Genomic DNA, 19,707 nt, shown 5'->3' on the forward strand with positions numbered 1-19,707 from the left:
TTGAATCAGAGATCTGTACCTCTGAAACAAATAATGCAATATATGTTAAGAAAAAAAAAAAGAAGATAGTAGGAGGGGAAGAATGAAGGGGGGGAAATCGGAGTGGGAGACGAACCATGAGAGACGATGGACTCTGAAAAACAAACAGAGTTCTAGAGGGGAGTGGGGTGGGAGAATGGGTTAGCCTGGTGATGAGTATTAAAGAGGGCATGTTCTGCATGGAGCACTGGGTGTTATGCACAAACAATGAATCATGGAACACTACATCAAAAACTAATGATGTAATGTATGGTGATTAACATAACAATAAAAAAGTAAAAAAAAAGAAAAAATTTTCTTTTTTTTTTTTTAGATTTGATTTATTTATTTGAGAGAGAGAGAATGAGAGAGCACATGAGAGAGAGGAGGGTCAGAGGGAGAAGCAGGCTCCCCGCCAAGCAGGGAGCCCGATGTGGGACTCGATCCTGGGACTCCAGGATCATGACCTGAGCCGAAGGCAGTCGCTTAACCAACTGAGCCACCCAGGCGCCCGAAAAAAATTTTCTTGAGACATTTCAGTGTATATAACTAAAAATTTGAGTAAAGTAATATTGTGAATAATCACTGACATTAGTTAAATATATAATTCATGTTACTTCCAATTAATTTTATTTCTATTAATTTATTACCTGCATATTATGTAAAAATCAATTAATGTGAAAACATTCATAACAGAAGGCGGCAATCTTCTGCTCCATTCTCCCAATCTCATTGGCTCCTTCCCAGAGGCAGTCACTTTCAATTCTTGAGGCTGTTTCTTTTGGTATTTTAATACACATTTTTATACACACACTTGTAATTCTGTTTCTTAAACTATAAAATTGAGACATTTATTAGCTTTCTTTTATTAGAGCTGAGGAATCAATTCTCTTTTTTTCTTCCCATCTTTCTACTATAGTCATATCATATTTTATTGTTAAATACAAAATCTGTTCTTCATTTGGTGAAATAAAGAATATATACAAGGAAAAATACATCTAGGAACAGAATAGTAAAACTTTTGAAAAATTATGGCTAAATCAATCCCTAAACTCTTGATTAAAATAAGAGTCATTACCTTCAAAGGAAAAATAACCAAATGAGTAATTGACATCTAAACATATAGGGTGAAAGCCAAAAGACAGTGTGATGACAACCTCAAAATTTTAAAATTAAATGGGTACCAACTTAGAATTTTATAGCAAAATTATCCTAAAAGGATTCTTTTAGTATCCCTTTATACAAAATTATCCTTCAAGGTAGGAGGCAAAAGAGAAGCATTTGCAAGGAAGTGGGGGAATTATCTGAGAGAATTTTCTACCTCACCATAGTAAAAGAAATGCAAAAGAGAACATAAAAATTTGTGATATGCAGCTAAAACTATACTTAGAGGAAGTTTAGAGCTTTAAATGTATATATTAAAAACAAAAACCTGAAAAGTAAATTAATTAAATATATATTTCAAGTAGGTAAAGGAGAACTGATGTAAACTCAAAAATTATAGAAGGAAGGAAGTAATAAACATAAGTATTAGGTGATTTTATGATAAATATAAAATATAGAGAATCAAAGTAAAAAATATTTTTTAAAAAAGAGTAGTAAAATTGGTAAACTCTAGTAAGAATATAGAAAAATAAAAATGATGACATAAATTAACAGTTTCTGAAATGAAAAAGGGGATATCACTACAGATGTCACAGGTACTTTTAAAATTTATATTTTAAGAATAACTTTACACTTGTCAATATAGATGAGGTTGGCAAATATCTTGAAAAACAAAAATTAGCAAAAGTGATACAAGAAGAAATTTAAAAAAAACTGGATGTGCCCTGTCTATATTTTTTAAAAGATTGAAATCAAAGAAATATATATATAGAAATCCCAACAGAATCTAAAAGAATCTATAGACCATTAGATTTAATCAGTGAATGTAACATATTAATGTTAAATCATTTTGTCTACCTGTTTATTTAGTGCCTTGTCTATGTAGAATATTTTTTGAGTATTAACATGCTCATTTTGTATACAAGCGTGTATAAAAATATTTATACTTTGTGCTTATGCTCATATGTCCACATACCAATGAGCATAAATCCATTTATATTCTTATCACACAAAGTGTATGAATAAGTGCATTACCCAAAGTTCTCCCTATTGGGAAGCTTTCCCCTAACTCATATCTTTCAAAGCTACCCTTATGTAGGACTATAATGTAGCTGCTATCTATTTTTGGCTTGCACAGTCATCCCAAACCAATTCATCTATATGTGACCTAACTATGAACTGAGGGAGAATGCTGATCCAATAGTGGTGGATGGCATGGGGATTGAGGTAATGTATTCATGCACCTTGCTGTGTCTTCCTAACCTGCTCATGCTCACTTACAATCATACCACTTCTATTTTACAATGGACCTATCCAACTTATGATTTGGTGGGTCTCATGGAACCTGGTTTATGATGAGCAAATATGTTACCCCATGGTCATGTATTTCAACTCTACCATGGCCCAGTAGCACACCACGAGCTATCTTTTCAAATGTGTGTATTTCTCCACTTCACATGGCACAGCCTTGTTTCAGAGCACTGAAACGTGTACGTTGTGGTTTTACCATCAAAGTTGCCACAGATTCCACAAGGCATCTTTTTCTACTAAGAGTTCTAAGATAGCCCCCAAGAATACTAATGGTGGATATATTAGTTTTCTATTGCTGTGCAAGAAATTACCACAAACTTAGCAGGTAGTGCTAAGTGCCAAGAAGCACAAATTTATTATCCCTTGGTTTCTGTAGGTCAGAAGTTTGGGCTCAAGATAGCAGAGTTCTCTGTTCAGGGTCTTTCAGGTTGAGATTAAGGTGTAGGCCAGGGTTGTGGTCTCATCTGGAGCTCAGGATTCTCTTCCATGATTATTCAGGTTATTGGTAGAACTCAGTTCCTTGGAGAAATAGGCTGAGATACATGGTAATCACAGAGCAAAACCAAGAATCTGCTTGGTGTGCTGGTTTTTATGATCCAAGAGTCAGAGCTGCACACATCATAGCCTGAACCTGCTTTAGAACACTTTTTTGCTCTAGGCCTCACTGAAACGTACAAATTTTCAGGTCACTCTGTATAATAGGTTGATGCAGTATTCCCAGGTATGGAATATGTTGCCTGAAGGACCCCCGAAGTTTATCCCTTCCTTATCCCCCTTATCCCTATTAGGGGCACTTGGGTGGTTCAGTCGGTTAAGCGTCTGTAGTAGGAGGTACCGGATACAGTAATTTGTTGTTCCTTTGAAGTAAATGGCCCAGTATTCCCTATACCACTGGACACCAAAAACATTTATGGATGTGGTTGGTTCCTGATTCTTTGTTATGTCCTACTCTTTGGCATTCACAAGTTTTATCATGTCTCCATTGCACTAGCAATTTCTCTCAATTATCCTCTCTGATTAGATGCTGTAATCTCACATGATATCATTGATATTATAAACCAGTATAGCGTTCTGAATGATGTCGTCAGTCCAGAGCTCTTTAGACTATCTTATGACATGTATATTCTTGTCTATTCCAAGTGAATTCAAACTATTTCTGATCTTCATTTTTAAAAATAGAAATATAAAATAATGCATTCACCAGGTCAATGGCTACATATCATGTACCTGAAACCATGTTAATCTTTTGTAGCAAAGATTCCACAGTGGGCACAGCAGCTGCACATTGAGCTACTTAGTTGAGTTTGTGGTAATACACTGTCATTTTCCCTGATCCATTTAGATTTTTCAGGAGTCAAATTGATAAATTAAATGTAGAGATTAGGGGCACCTGGGTGGCTCAGTCGTTTAAGCGTCTGCCTTCGGCTCAGATCATGATCTCAGGGTGCTGGGATCGAACCCCACATCGGGCTCCCTGCTCGGTGGGGAGCCTGCCTTCTCCCTCTGCCTGCCGCTCCCCCTTCTTGTACTTGCTCTCTCTCTCTGACAAATAAATTAATAAAATCTTTAAAAAAAATAAATGCAGATATTAGAGAAACACACTTTCTTCATTCTAGGTTTCAAATTTAAACATTAATTTCTGCCATTTCCCTCTCACCTCAAGGGTTTTGATATTGTTTACCTAACTAAATGGCTATAAGTCCCTTTGGAGAAAGATGGGGGGAATAATTACCATATATTTTTCCAAAGGAAAAACACATATATTTTTTTTCCTTGGCATCTGGCTTCTCCTTTAGTCAGTGTATCCTGGGTCTGAAAACTGGCTTACATCCAAAAACTGGACAAGGAGTCAAAAAAATGTTATTTAGGTGACTGCTCTCAGCCTCCCTTGATTTCTTTGATTATATAGGATGAGTAGTTCCCTTGGCTGCCTATCTATTTTGCTCCTAGGAATGTTACATTCTATTTAAAAAATTTCCATAATTCTCTGTGGTTCAGGCCAGTTGGCTGTCCCTCCAACCTCATGAAAAATATATACACCTGGTTTCTGATGATTAAACCCTACCACCTGACCTCAGTTGTTTTGGGGTCCTATAATCACTCTTTTTTATTTTTTAAATTTTTTTATTATGTTCAGTTAGCCAGTGTATAGTACATTAGTTTTTGATGTAGTGTTCAGCAATTCATTAGTTGCATATAACACCCAATGCTCATCACAGCACCTGCCCTCCTTAATACCCATCACCCAGTTACCCCGTCCCCCCACACCCCCCCTTTTGTAATCCTCAGTTTGTTTCCCAGAGTCCAGAGTCTCTCATGGTTTGTCTCCCTCTCTGATTTCTTCCCATTCAGGTTTCCCTCTTGACATCAGTAAGCCCATATTGTAATTGCAACTCCAGTCATCAGTTATGGTTTATAGAGAGCCAAAACTGAATATGTTAGTGATCTTGGTGTCCTCTTTACCAGCACAATTTGTATTGCTTGGGTAAATGGTAGACCTGCTTAGGATAATAGTTCAACCCTTGGGCTCTACTACTCTTATGATTAAATTCTGGATATGTTCTCATCTCTTTCTCAGCCATCCTGCTGTTTTTGTTGTTCTTTTACTACCAAGGAGGCGCTTTTACTGTCTCACTTAGCTTTTAGCTGTGATTAATCACTCAGCTTTTCATTCTCTTCATTTGAACTTAGCTACAGTCACTTAATTCCACAGTTCTTATAGTTACTGTGTCCCACATATTTCTTAAATACCTGATATGTTATACCATTAGTGAATTCACTCCATCAGCATACCATCCCAGTTCATGATATATAAGTGTTTTAACAATTGCTCTGCTATCTTGTTATGGGGCTCAGTATTCTACCTCAAGGAGTTAATGGTTTCTCGTTACCAGCAGGGTGATAGGTAGGCAATCCACATCCAAAATCCCATTCCAGAGTTTACTCTCTTGGGCCACTCCTGGCACCAATTGTCAGACTGTGTTTTTAAGGAAGCACATACTGTGATGGAGATTAGTATGCAGCAGATTTCTTAGGAATATTTTGGGCGTAACACCTGAGGAATGGAAGGGCTGGATGCAGAATTAGACAAAAGGAGAAAATGAACTAAAATGTAGTCTCGATGGAGAACTCAAGTAGTACTATGAGGATCTTTGAAACTGAGATGACTCTTCAGTATTTTCTCAGTTTGAGCAAGAGTCAGACATGTATGCCCTCACAATGGTCAGTTGTTAGATGTGGGCTACACTTAGGTAAGGGGCATGGCCTTGGGTGAGTTTTGTCTCTCCACTTAAGGCAATCCCCAAAGGGGAGTGAAAAGTAAAGACTTTTCTCCAGGAAAGACTTTCCCCTCCACTAAAAGGGGATCCCAGCCGGACCTCACATATTTACCACATATAGAAATGATAAAGGACAAGAATACTCAAGACAATCATGAAAAACTAAGCTGACAGATGTATAGTCAGATATTAAAACCTATTTTACAGCTATAATAATTAAATGATTATAGTATTGGTGTAAGAATAGATAAACAGACCACTGAAACAGAATAAAGGGTCTAGAAATCAACCCACACATATATGAGCACTTGACTTATGATGACAAAATTGGCATTATAATGAGTTTGTGAAAGTATATCTTTTCAAAAATGTTGTTGAACTAATTAGATATCCATATAGAAAAAATGAATCTTGACATCCATACTCATACCATATAAAATATTCAATTCCAGATGGAATATGAAGAGCTGAATATAGAGGCTAAAAATTAAAGTGCTTAAGAGAAAAAAGAACAGGAGAGTATGTATCTTCATCAGCTGAGAGAGGCAAAAATCACTAATCATAAAAAAAACAATTTGATTAATTGGGCTATTAAAATTAAGATAATTTTATCAAAACACACCAAAATACCTTAAGAAATTATAAAGCAAGCTATATAATGGAAGATATTTGCTATAAGTATATGATTAAACAACACACATCCAAAAAAGAACCCAGGCAAACCTATGTGAAAAAAATTTAAATGGATCAAAAAATGGATAAATATCTTAAATAGGCACTTTATAAAAGGTGATTTCCAAATGGTAAATTAATATATGAAAAGATGTTCAACCTCACCTCTCAACTGGGTACTGTAAATTAAAATTTACAATGATGTACTTCAACACACTTAGCCTGGATTACTAAAATTAAAAAGAAAATTAACAAATTAAAACAAGTGAAGGTAAGAATATAGAATAGCTGGTACACTCATATTCCTTGTGAGTGTTAATTGATACAACTACTTTGGAAAACTGGTAACATCTCCTAAAGCTGAACATATGTATACCCTATGACACAGTATGACACAGTAATTGAATTCCTAAGCATATTCAAAACAGAAATGTGTATGCCCACCAAAAGATGTATACAAGAACTTCACAGCGATATTGGTAATAAACCCAAATTGGAAACAACCTCAATGGCATAAAAGGAATAAGATGAATAAATAAGCAGAGGTATATTCATATAATAGATAATTATAATTATCAATGACAGTCCAAAAACTATTACTGTAGATATATAAATTTAGATAAACTCAATATTGAGTGATAAAGAAGAAAGACACAAAAGAAAACATACTGTGGGGAATAGTGTGCATATGCGTGTATCTATTTCAAAAGCAGGAAACTTGATATATGATATTATATATCACAATATTTGTTTTGTGTGGGAATATAGTAGTTCTCTGGGTAGAAGTAGAAGATACTTCTAGAGGGTTGGAAATATTATCTATCTTGGTTTGGTACTGATTACACAGATGTGAAATTTCATTGAGCTATATAATATGACTTTATATATTGTGTTTTATGCTTGTTATACTTCAATTAGTATAATTTACAAAAAAAAAATTAGGAAGGACCCCCCACACACATGAAATAACTACCATTACATCAAAATGGTATGGTGCTAGTTGTGGTCCCAGTAAGGAATCAAAGAAAAAAAAATACACTCCCTCACTGCTAGTATTTAATATTTTTCTGGAAGCTCTATATGATGCAATAAGTTAAGAAAAATAGATTAGGCATATACTTATGTGATGTCAAAATTATCATTATATGTAAGTGACATACTTTTTTTTTTTTAAGATTTTATTTATTTATTTGACAGAGATAGAGACAGCGAGAGCAGGAACACAAGCAGCGGGAGTGGGAGAGGGAGAAGCAGGCTTCCCGCCGAGCAGGGAGCCCGATGTGGGACTCGATCCCAGGACCCTGGGATCATGACCTGAGCCGAAGGCAGACGCTTAACGACTGAGCCACCCAGGCGCCCTGTAAGTGACATATTTGATAATCTGAAAAAATAAGAGAAAGTATAAATGATTACATTTGAAATAGTGGTAGAAAGGTTGGCTTGTTTAAAAAATATATACGTACATAGACACCATTGCTATTTAGTGACATTAACTATTAGAAAATAAAATTTCAAAAAATCACATTAACTATGTGATTAACTGTGTGTAACTAACTATAACTATGAGATCCTGTTTATGCCTGTTATTATTATAGTGTTCCCTTTCATTATTAAAGTCTACTGGTTTGAATAATAAATTATATGGTCATCTTACTAATAAGCAGTAATAAGTATAAAATATGTACAATAATCCTAATAAGAAATGTAAGGTAAGTGCAAAATAACCCCACTAAATATAATGAATATATGAAACAAATACCAAGACTTACTTAATACTAAAAATATTAATTCTCCAGATAGCACAATTTATAATATGATATAATTCCAGTCAAAATATCAATGAATGTTTTTGAAAAGTTTTAAAGATGTTTCTAAAGGTCATCTTGGAAAATTAATGATTCTAACATCCCACAAATTCTGAAAATAAAAGAATAATGAGAAGTGGTTTGTACTGGTTAATAATAAAATGCATTAGAATGCCAAAGTCATTAAAATAGTTTGGTATGGAGTAAGAACTGACTGATTAATTGTACCAAGTAGAAAGCATAAGGGTAGATCGAACCACATTTATATACAGATTATGACACAGTTCACATGAAGCCAATATAGAAAGTAAGTTATATTTGGGGGAATGATGCATTCTAGATGATTAAATAGTTAAAAAAAAGAACCAACCACAAAATGCCTAGACGAAAAGGAAAGCTGGAATTCAGATCGATATTTTCCATAAATAACAATGAAAATTGATACATACTATCAAGTTATTATCAATATTAAAACACAAAATTTAAAATGATCAAATTTGTGTAATGTTTAATAATTACTACAATTACTACATAAATGAAAGATTTTAATAATTAGTAACAAAATGGATGAATACACTAATAAAAATAGCCAAAATATGTTGCTATGGACTATTTGTGTCCTCACAAGATTCATATGTTTGAAATCCTAATCTCCACTGTGATGGTGTTCAGAGATGGGGTCTTCAGGAGGTAACTAGGTCATGAAAGGGGAGCCCTCATGATGGCATTAGTGGCTTATAAGGAGAGACACAAGGAGCTTGCTTCCTCTCTTTGCTCTCTGCCATAAGAATACAAGGAAAAGGCAACCATTTACAAATCAGGAAGACGGCCTTCACCAAGAACCCCACCATGCTGGCATCCTGATCTGAGATTTCCCAGCCTCTAGAACTGTGAGAAACAAATTTCTGTTGTTTAGGGCACCGAGTGTGTGGTACTTGTTATAGCAGCCTGGACTGACTAAGACATATATGAGCAGATGATTAACAATGACAGTAATCATTAGTCATTAATAATGAGAAAAATCGCTAGCTAAATAGTCCCTCACAAAAATCAAAGAGATGTCCATTAAGAAAATGAGACTCTCTAGTTAGTCCGTCCTCTTTAACCCTTAATGGCTTAATCCATTAATTTATGCAGTTGCTGTAGGACTTTTTTGGTTTTTGGAATGAGTTAAAAAAAATTTTTTTTAGCAGATCAATTAATTACTGCACTTGCTACCATTCTTTTGTAATTACCACCAGAGGATAGATTTTGTATTTTTGAGGACTAAAGAAGAGTAACATTCAGAATGATGATATCTAGTATTGGTAAGGTATTTTTATAAAAACACTTTAATAACTATAATTTCATTTTATTCTCATGTGCATTTTATTATAAACCTATGTACAGATTCATACTTTCTTTCTGACCACACAATAAAACTAAACCAAAATAGAATATTATGGCCATTTCTTAATTTTTAAATTTTAGTTTAGTTGTAAAATACTATATTTAAAAAGATATATAGGTATATTAACATTAGGAAGCCATAAATGCAGGCGAAAATAATTATGCTTAGTGGAAACTAGAATAATTTCTCAGAATATATAACAATATTGAACTTCATACCTCTAACAATATAGGCTTGAAATATATGAAGCAAAAAAGCAAAGAATTTCAAAGAGAGATTGACAAATTTTTTATCTAAACAAAAAGTTTCGTGTAAACTTTTAACAATTGCATCTCAGAATCTGGTGAGTCATGCAAGAAGAAACTTACTGAAGATGCAGAAAAATTGAACAACACAATGAGTAAGCTTAATACAATTGATTTTTATAAAAACTGCATCTCAAAAATAGAGAATAAGCATTATTTTTAAGCACATATAAAACTGACCACATATTAGGCCATAAAGGAACTTAATAAATACAGAGTAGGGGCGTCTGGGTGGCTCAGATGGTTAAGTGTCTGCCTTCGGCTCAGGTCATGATTTCAGGGTCCTGGGATCAAGCCCCACGTCGGGCTCCTGGCTTAGCGGGGAGCCTGCTTCTCCCTCTCCCTCTGCCTCCCACCCTGCTCATGCTCGCTCTCTCTCTGTATCTCTGTGTCTCAAATGAATAAATAAAATCTTAAAATAAATAAATAAATAAATAAATAAATAAATAAATAAATAAATAAATACAGTGTAAACAATATAATGTATTTAATAAATGCAAAATAAACAATATCCATTTATCAAAAGGAGCTTTTAATAAATACAAAATAAACAATATCAATATCAGTCCAAATTCCTTAGAAATATGCATTATGATTAGAAATAGCAATCTAAGTTGGTCTATAAAATCTGATAAATTTGGAGTCTAAAGACATACTTTTACATAGTTTATGAATCAAATAGGAAATCCTAATGAAAATAACAAAATATTTAGAAGTGATCATCAGACTTTCAGGATGAAGCTTCAGTTTAGAAGATACATATAGCCTTAAATCCATTTGTTAGCAAATAATTATAAAAAGAATAACGAAGTTTAAGACTTCTGCTTTAGGTCAGGAAAAGTGAATCTGGATCTGACCTCTTACCTTAAATAATTACAAAACTGAACAAAATATATGAGACAATGATTTTCAAACATTGGATAAGAGGCAACGCATAAAATAGTTAGATCTGAGAAAAGAGAATCAAATAAGGTGAGCTGTATAATTACCTCCAATTTCATAATGATAATTTCCAGGATGAAGCATAGGGAGAGGGAAGTCAAATTAGGTCCAGTGATTTATAAGACAGAATTCAGATGTTGGGAGGCCAAAGTGCTAAAATTCATAGGGAAGAATACTAGAGAAAAGACAATTGCATAGGGAAAGAGAGCTCCAGAGATTTGCAAAGGATTCTCCCAGAGTCTTCAATGAGTACTAATTGGTGCATGTGGGTGAGGAAACTAACAAAGTTGGGGGGAAATCCCATTAGAAAGGATCATGTGGAACAATCCTCACACAGGGCCAGGAATAATTGTTCTGATCAGTCAGAGCCCTGGTACAAAAGCTGTCTGGATTTACCTAACAAATCCTAAAAACAAGATTTGAAAGGACCAAATTGTTTCCAACTAACTGCATAATAAAAAAATGCCCAAAAGTATTTAAAGAAATGAAAAAAAATCGATATTCAAATTATAAACTTGACAAAGTCTGGCATCGAATCAAAAATTACCAGGCATGGGGGCACCTGGGTGGCTCAGTCGTTAAGCGTCTGCCTTCCGCTCGGGTCATGATCCCGGGGTCCTGGGATTGAGCCCTGCACTGGGCTCCCTGCTCAGCGGGAAGCCTGCTTCTCCCTCTCCCCCTGCTTGTGTTCCCTCTCTTGCTGTCTCTCTCTCTGTCAAACAAATAAAATCTTTAACAACAACAACAACAAAATTACCAGGCATGAAAAAAGAGCAGAAAAATAAAAACAATAATGAGGATAAAAAGTAATCAATAGAAATAGAAACAGAAATAATAAATATGGGAGAATTAGAAGATAAGAATATTAAATATGTGTTATAAATATTTACCATATGCTCAATATAAAGAGGAAAGCATGAGGTTGTTAAAGAGAAATATGGAATTGACTAAATGAATGGATAAAGAAGATGTCATATATGCATATACAATGGAATATTACTAAGCTATCAAAAAAGAAATCTTACCATTTGTAACGACATGGATGGAACTAGAGAGTGTTATACTAAGTGAAATAAGTCAGTCAGAGAAAGACAAATACCATATGATTTCACTCATATGTGGAATTAAAGAAACAAAACAGATGAACATGGGGGAAGGGAAGAAAAAATAACGTAAGATAAAAACAGAGAGGGAGGCAAACCATAACAGACTCTTAACTATAAGGAACAAATGAGGGTTGCTGGAAGGGAAGTGGGTTGGAGGGATGGGGTAATTGAGTGCTGGGCATTAAGGAGGGCACTTGATGTTATGAGCACTGGGTGTTTTAAGCAACTGATGAATCACTAGGTTCTACCCCTGAAACTAATAATACACTGTATCTTAACTAAATTGAATTTAAATTTTTAAAAAAGAGAGAAATGGAAGACACAAAATGGCCCAAATCAAGCTTCCAGAGATAATTTAGTCTTGTATAAGATGAAAAATACATAAGATGGGTTTAATGGTAGAATAGACATAGTAGAAGAAAAAAATAATAATCCTGAAGAAATGCAATAGAAACTATCCAAAATGAAATACAGAGAGAAAAAAGATTTTTTTAAGAAGGATCAGTGTGGCAGTGAGAAAACACCAAACATTCTAATATGTGTAATTGGAGTCCCAGAAAGATAAAAGGGTAGGAAAGATGAAGATATTTAAAGAAATACTGACCAATATTTTCCAATTTTGATAAAACTCTAAAGCCATAGATCCAAGAAACCCAATAGACTTCCATCAGAAGAAATCTATACCAAGGTGCATTATAACACAGTTGCATTAAAACAAAGTGATTACTGAGAAAATCTTCAAAACCAGACGTGGGAAAAAGTCCTATTTTACCCTAAAGGGAAAAAAAAAAAGAATGATGGCACATTTCTTCTCAGAAACAATGTAAATCAGAGAAGAGTGGAACACTCTAACCAAGTAAAATTATCTTTCATAAACAAAGGTGAAATAATTTTAAGATATAGAAAAACTTAGCATATAATCGCCAGTAGACTACCACTATACTACTCACCATTATGACTATAAGAAATGTTAAAGAGAATCCCTTAGTGAGAAGAAAAATGACTGATGCAAATTTGGATGTACTTAAAGAATGAAAAGCATGAGAAATGGAAAATGTGTTGGTAAATATATTTTTCTTATTTTGTAAATTTCTTTAAAAATTATTAACATTTTAGGGCGCCTGGGTGGCTCAGTCGTTAAGCGTCTGCCTTCGGCTCAGGTCATGATCCCACGGTCCTGGGATCGAGTCCCACATCGGGCTCCCTGCTCCGTGGGAAGCCTGCTTCTCCCTCTCCCACTCCCCCTGCTTGTGTTCCCTCTCTTGCTGTGTCTCTCTCTGTCAAATAAATAAAATATTTAAAAAAAAAACTTTATAAAAAAAATTATTAACATTTTAAAGAAAAATAATAAAAATATGTTGTGGGTTTTTAACATAAGTAAAATGAAAATGTCTGACAATAGTACGAAAGTCCAGCATGCCCCACTAACTGATAGAATAATAGAAAGAAAATTAGTAAGGTATAGAAGACATGAGCAGTGCAATTAAGTATTTTGACGTGATTTACATTTATAAAGCAGTCACCCAACAACATTCTTTTTAAATGTACACAAAACAATTAATAGGATACACCATATTCTAGGCCATAAAACAAATACCAATAAATTCTTTAAATTTCAGATAAAATGAATTATTTACTCTGACCACAATGGAATTAAGTTAGAAATCAATAAGAGAAAGATGTCTAGAAAATCCTCCAGTATTTAGAATCCAGTCAACATACTACTACGTAATCTGCAGGTCAAAAAAATATCACAAAGGAAATTAGAAAATATTTTTAAATTATGGATAGTGACAACACAGCGTAGAAATATTTGGAGATGCAGCTGAAGAAGGGCTTAAAGGGAATTTTATAATATTGAAAATTAAGGGTCAGTAAATCTATAATCAATGATTTATGCTTCCATCTTAAGAAACTAGACAATTAAACCAAATGTAATCATTATGAAGTATATAATTAAATAAAAGCAGAAACTAATGAAATACCAATCAAACAAAACAGTAAACACTGAGGAAACCAAAGTGGTTTCTTGGAGAAGATCAATTAAATTGATAATCATCTAAATAAATGGATTAGAAAAGATAGAGGAAAAATAATAAACCAGTATCAAGAATGAGAGAGCTAAATTCTACCCCTGAAACTAATAGTACACTATATGTTAACTAACTTAACTTTAAATAAAATTAAATTAAAAGAATGAGAGAGCTAATACAAATCCCATAAACACTGAAAAGATAATAACTAAATATAATAAACATATGTTTATAAATTTGACAATATGAACTATATATTAATATCCCTCATGGCCATCAACACAAAGTATTAACAAAATTTTAGCAAATATAATCCACAAAATATACAAGCTAATATATCTTGGCTAAGTATAACTTAGTTGTCTTGGCACTCTAAAATCAACCAGTATATTATTCACCATATTAAACTATGAAAAAAGGAAAATCATATGAGCAGTTTAATAGATGCAGGTAAATCATTTAATAAAATTAAACATTCATTTTTGATTAAAAAAAAAACTCACTGCAAACAGGAAACAAAAGGAAACTTCTTCCACCAGATAAAAAAGCATACATGTAAAATTTACAACTAGCATCATATTAATGGTGAAAGTTGAATGTGTTCCCCCAATATCAGGGACAGCGAAGATGACTGCTCTCATCACTTCCATTGAACATTGTTCTGGAGGTTGGAGCCAATACAATAAGACAAAAAAATATAATATTAAATTGATAAAGTAAAATAAGCAGTACAATAAAAATAAAATACACCCAGATTTTAGAGGGAGATTAAAACTATTGTTACTTGCAGACAACATAGTCCTCCACATAGAAAAGTCTAAGTAATGGATCCAAAAGCTTCTAGAATTAGTAAAGTTGTAGGATAAAAGTTTATCAGACCAAAAACGATTATGTACAGTAGCAACAAACAATTGTAAATTGAAATTGAAAAAATACCACTTAAAATATTATAAGTATATGAAATAAAGACTACTTTAACAAGCTATGTGCAAAACCTATAAACTGAAATTTATAAAATATTGCTGAAAATAAAGTGACTTAAATAAATGGAGAGACATACCATGATCATGGTTTGGAATACTCAATATTAAGATGTCAGTTCTTTCCAACTCTATCTATTGAGTCCATGAAAAATCCTAGAAATTGTTTTATTCTGTAAAAATTGATAAGCTGATTCTAAAAGCTATATGGAAAATCAAAGACTTCTAATATCCAGAACAATTTTGAAAATTATGAGCAAATATGAAAAAGTTACAGTATTTTATTCAAGACTGAAGGGACTACTATAGTTATCTAGACATCATGACATTAGCATAAATGAATATTAGGTCATTGGAACAGCATAGAGAATCCAAAATAGACTCTAACATATACAGTCATTTGATTTTTTTAAACTGTAAGATATTTTATTTATAGAAAAAAAAAGCTTCTTTTAGAAGAAAACAACCCAGCCAACACCCAGATCTGAAAGATCTATGTAAACCAGCAGAAGAAACTGACTTCACTGACGGCACCCACAGTAACTAACTCCTGGTTGGGAAGAGATGAAGCACAGTTGGTAGGTTCTGGAAGATGCACTGCTTGAAGAGAGGCCACCGCCCCCCCCTCCCATCCCTAACCCTGTGAAGAAGAGGGAGGGCCACAGTCCTAGCAGGGAGCTACCAGCCTCTGCTTCCAGATACATGCCCAAATCCACTCTGGGGAGACCTGTTGAGCATCAGGGTTCTTGTCCCTGCAACCCAGTACATATGTGGCTGAGGCAATGTCAGATTCCTGCACCAGGTTCCCATCGAATGCCACAAAGGAGCAGCTGAAGTCTGGTGTGGAGGGTAGCAAGTAGAGCTGCACCATGGTGAAGATGTCCAGCAGCACCTTTGCTTGGCACAGGGTGTCATCGGGAGCCTTCTGCTTTTCTCCCGTTTTCACAGGGGAAGGTTTTGCTGTCAGCTTGTTGCCGCCTTTGCTGTTGAGGCTACTCAGCCTCCCTCCTGCCTTCTTGGCGCTGTGGAGGGCTGCTTTGGGGAGCCTTGCAAGACCCAGCAGCCCCTGAAATACCTTATTCTCTCCACTGCTACCCCCTGTAGTGGAATTCCCCTCCTTTCCAGTTGCCACAGTGAATTCCACCCTCTCCTTGACAGCTGGTATAGTTCCTTGAGTTGGGGCAAGTTAGTGGCGGATTTCCAATCCTTATCGTCAAGGATCTGGGTACCATGAGGGAATCAGATGGAGATGCCATCAGCTCTGTGAGCCTCAGATTTGGAGGACTCAGCCCCTGTGTCTTCCATGTGGCAGCTTTTTTTGAGTCTGGGACAATAATGAAGTCAGGATAGCAGATCTTGTAGATTTTCAGCCAGTTAGGTATCTTGCTGGGATCCTTGTGGATCTTCACCACATCCAGTTCCTTCTGCAGGTGGGCAAGCATCATGTCATCATGGCCTCATGCACACTTGATGACTGTGCATCACTTCTGGCTGCTTGGGTCATAGCGGCCCATGAGGAAGATGGACATCATGGCACCTTTGCTCCCATGCCCATAGAAGGCCCCAAAGCCCTTGGGTCAGCTGTGTTACCCATGGCTCACTCATTCAAATAGTCTTCCTTCACTTTTAGCCAGTGCTGCTTTCCAGGCTCATATGTATCCTTCACATCCTTCAGCTCTAGCCCTTCCAACTCTTCTCAGATCATCAAGTTTATCATGTCAGCCAAGTCTAAAGCTTTAGTGACTTGCTCCATTTCTGAGAACATGATCTGGTTGGGAATTTCAACCATGTTATGAAGAAACTTCCGCTGCTCACACAGGCCTGTCCATCAAGCTGACATTAAAGTAGATATAATCAAAAACGAAGAGGCAGACATTAACATCCTGGAAGGCAGCTTTCTGGTGCACTCCCCAAGTCCCAAAGGGCAGTGGTTTGGCTGTCTAGTGTCATTCAGGAACACCTCAGAGTCCAGTATCATGCCGTGGCTCCCACAGAAAGGCTGGGGGATATAGTCCTTAAAGTGGGCCACCTTGGGGAGCAGGACAGGCTTGAGTCTGTGACTGAAGTGGCTGAAGTGGTCCCCCTTCTTATGCACCTGGACTCGCTCCCCATGATACTTGATCTCAGAGAACATGCCATTAGGACACTTCTTCATCTGATGTTTGATGGACTTGCAGACTGCAGCCAGCATGGGCTATACTGACATCATCAGTGAAGCCTGTGCTCAGAGCTCATCTCTGACCTGGCTACTTCTCCACCTCCTGCTCTTTGCAGAGGACCTCCTCCACTAGGTCCTACAGGTTGCACAAGGCTTTGAAGTCTTCATAGACATTGGGTTCAAGGGCATCTAACATATGTTTTGTACCCAAGTTCATCTTCAGATCATGTTTGACCAACCTGATTATGCACTTAAGATCATTGGCTGGACACCTGGAGGCGATGTCCTGCAGGGCCTGTTGCTGCTCATCCTCCTTGGTGAGCTTGTAGAGCTGAAAGAGGAATTCGTCCACCTTTTGAATAGTAAGAAGGCTCTTGGCAGTTGGGGGGAAAGACTTGCTCTGCTCAAAGAAGACTCTGATTGTCTCTGACACTTCACCCTGCTCTAGGTCTGTCTCATGCCATATCATTTGGGTTGCAGTTAAGAATGTGGCTGAAAATCTTCACAATCTACTTATTATTCAAGTTGTAAACACTTTTAATAGTAGCTGGCAGCAGCAGCTTCACTGTTAGGTACACATCACTGTGGAAACTATCTCCTGCTGAACCTTTCCAAAGGAAGTCCTGGATCATCTGGGTCTTCATGTTATAGCGAGGATTTTCAGCCACCATGGCACAAAACTTCCAAAACTCACATAGCAGACAATCCTTGTGCTTGGGGTCACATTTGCTGAGGACAGACTTGCCTTAGGGGTAGGGCTTGAGCAGGCTTCCTCAGAGTTGGGCTTGACTAAAAAGTCAGAAAATTTCTGGGGATTGGTGTTGGTGACAAATGAGACATCTTTCACTGGAGATGTCACCTGGCCAGTGGCTGTTAGCTTTGCCTGGACAATAGCTTTCTTCTTTGGTGTGCTTGTTGCCTTGGAAGACAGATCTGCAATGTGCTGGCTTATCTGTTCCTTCTCATTATCTTCCAGCTCTTCCCACCTTCAGCTTTGTGTGGTCCTCAATATTTTTTGTGGTGGCCCAGGCCCACCCCAGTTTCTCAAACATGCATTTATTTTTTAAAAATTTATTTTATTTTATTATGTTAGTCACCATATAATACATCATTAGTTTTTGATGTAGTGTTCCATGATTCACTGTTTTCGAATAACACCCAGTGCTTCATGCAGTACATGCCCTCCTTAATACCCATCACTGGGCTAACCCATCCCCCCCCCTGAAACCCTCAGTTTGTTTCCCAGAGTCCATAGTCTCTCATGGTTCGTCTCCCCCTCTTTTTTCCCCCCCTTCATTTTCCCCTTCCTTCTCCTAATGTCCTCCATGCTATTCCTTAATTTCCACAAATAAGTGAAACCATAAGATAATTGTCTTTCTCTGCTTAACTTATTTCACTTAGCATAATCTCCTCCAGTCCCATCCATGTTGATGAAGAAGTTGGGTATTCATCTTTTCTGATGGCTGAGTAATATTCCATTGTATATATGGACCACATCTTCTTTATCCATTCATCTGTTGAAGGGCGTCTCAGCTCTTTCCATAGTTTGGCTATTGCGGACGTTGCTGCTATGAACATTGGGGTGCATATGGCCCTTCTTTTCACTACATCTGTGTCTTTGGGGTAAATACCCAGTAGTGCAATTGCTGGGTCATAAGGTAGCTCTATTTTTAATTTTTTGAGGAATCTCCACACTGTTTTCCAAAGTGGCTGTACCAACATGCATTTAATATGATACCACTCTCCCATCATCCCTGGACTCTGAGAAGGGATGGGCACTACTTTGCTGATCTGGATACACTCTTCACAATCTTTTTCTTGCATTTTTTTTACAACCGGCCATGCCATGCTTGGCATAGTCCACACAGAACCATTCTTCAGCCATCTCACAGGGGCCACTGCAGAGTTCCACATGTGATCCTGGAACGAAAACAAGGCAGGTGACATGTGGTCTTAGATTACCTTCCTGAGGGGCGCCTGGGTGGCTCAGTCATTAAGCATCTGTCTTCAGCTTAGGTCATGATCCCAGGGTCCTGGGATCAAGCCCCGTTATCGGGCTCCCTGCTCAGCTGGAAGCCTGCTTCTCACTCTCCACTCCCCCTGCTTGTGTTCCCTCTCTCACTGTGTCTCTCTCTGTCAAATAAATAAATAAAATCTTTAAAAAAAAAAGAAAAGAAAAGTAAAGAAAAGATTACCTTCCTGAATGACAGAACAGGCTTTTTTTTCTGGAGGAGGTAGTACTCATGAAGCTGATCTATTTCTTTTTTTTTAAAAAAAAAGATTTTATTTATTTATTTGACAGAGAGAGAGATAGCGAGAGCAGGAACACAAGCAGAGGGAGTGGGAGAGGGAGAAGCAGGCTTCCTGCCGAGCAGGGAGTCCGATGTGGGACTCGATCCCAGGACCCTGGGATTATGACCTGAGCCGAAGGCAGATGCTTAATGACTGAGCCACCCAGGTGCCCAAAGCAGATCTATTTCTGACCAATGGCTGAATTGTCTTATGTCAGACCAATGATGCTGCTCTTGGGAAAGGCGCAGTTCTTTTCAGCTGAGTGCGTGGAGGGTTGGTGGGAAGAGGATCTTGAAAGCCAGAGTGGTACAAC

The 19,707-nt window shown here is 36.5% G+C and overlaps 1 pseudogene; it reads right to left on the reverse strand.

Moving 5' to 3' along the window:
- Positions 1-15,280: 15,280 nt before the first annotated feature.
- Positions 15,281-19,057, reverse strand: LOC102745739 (DNA ligase 3-like; annotated as a pseudogene).
- Between the last annotated feature and the right edge of the window lie 650 nt (positions 19,058-19,707).

Source organism: Leptonychotes weddellii, chromosome 1 (assembly GCF_054177405.1).
Source record: "Leptonychotes weddellii isolate Sample4059 chromosome 1, ASM5417740v2, whole genome shotgun sequence".
Classification (NCBI taxonomy): domain Eukaryota; kingdom Metazoa; phylum Chordata; class Mammalia; order Carnivora; family Phocidae; genus Leptonychotes; species Leptonychotes weddellii.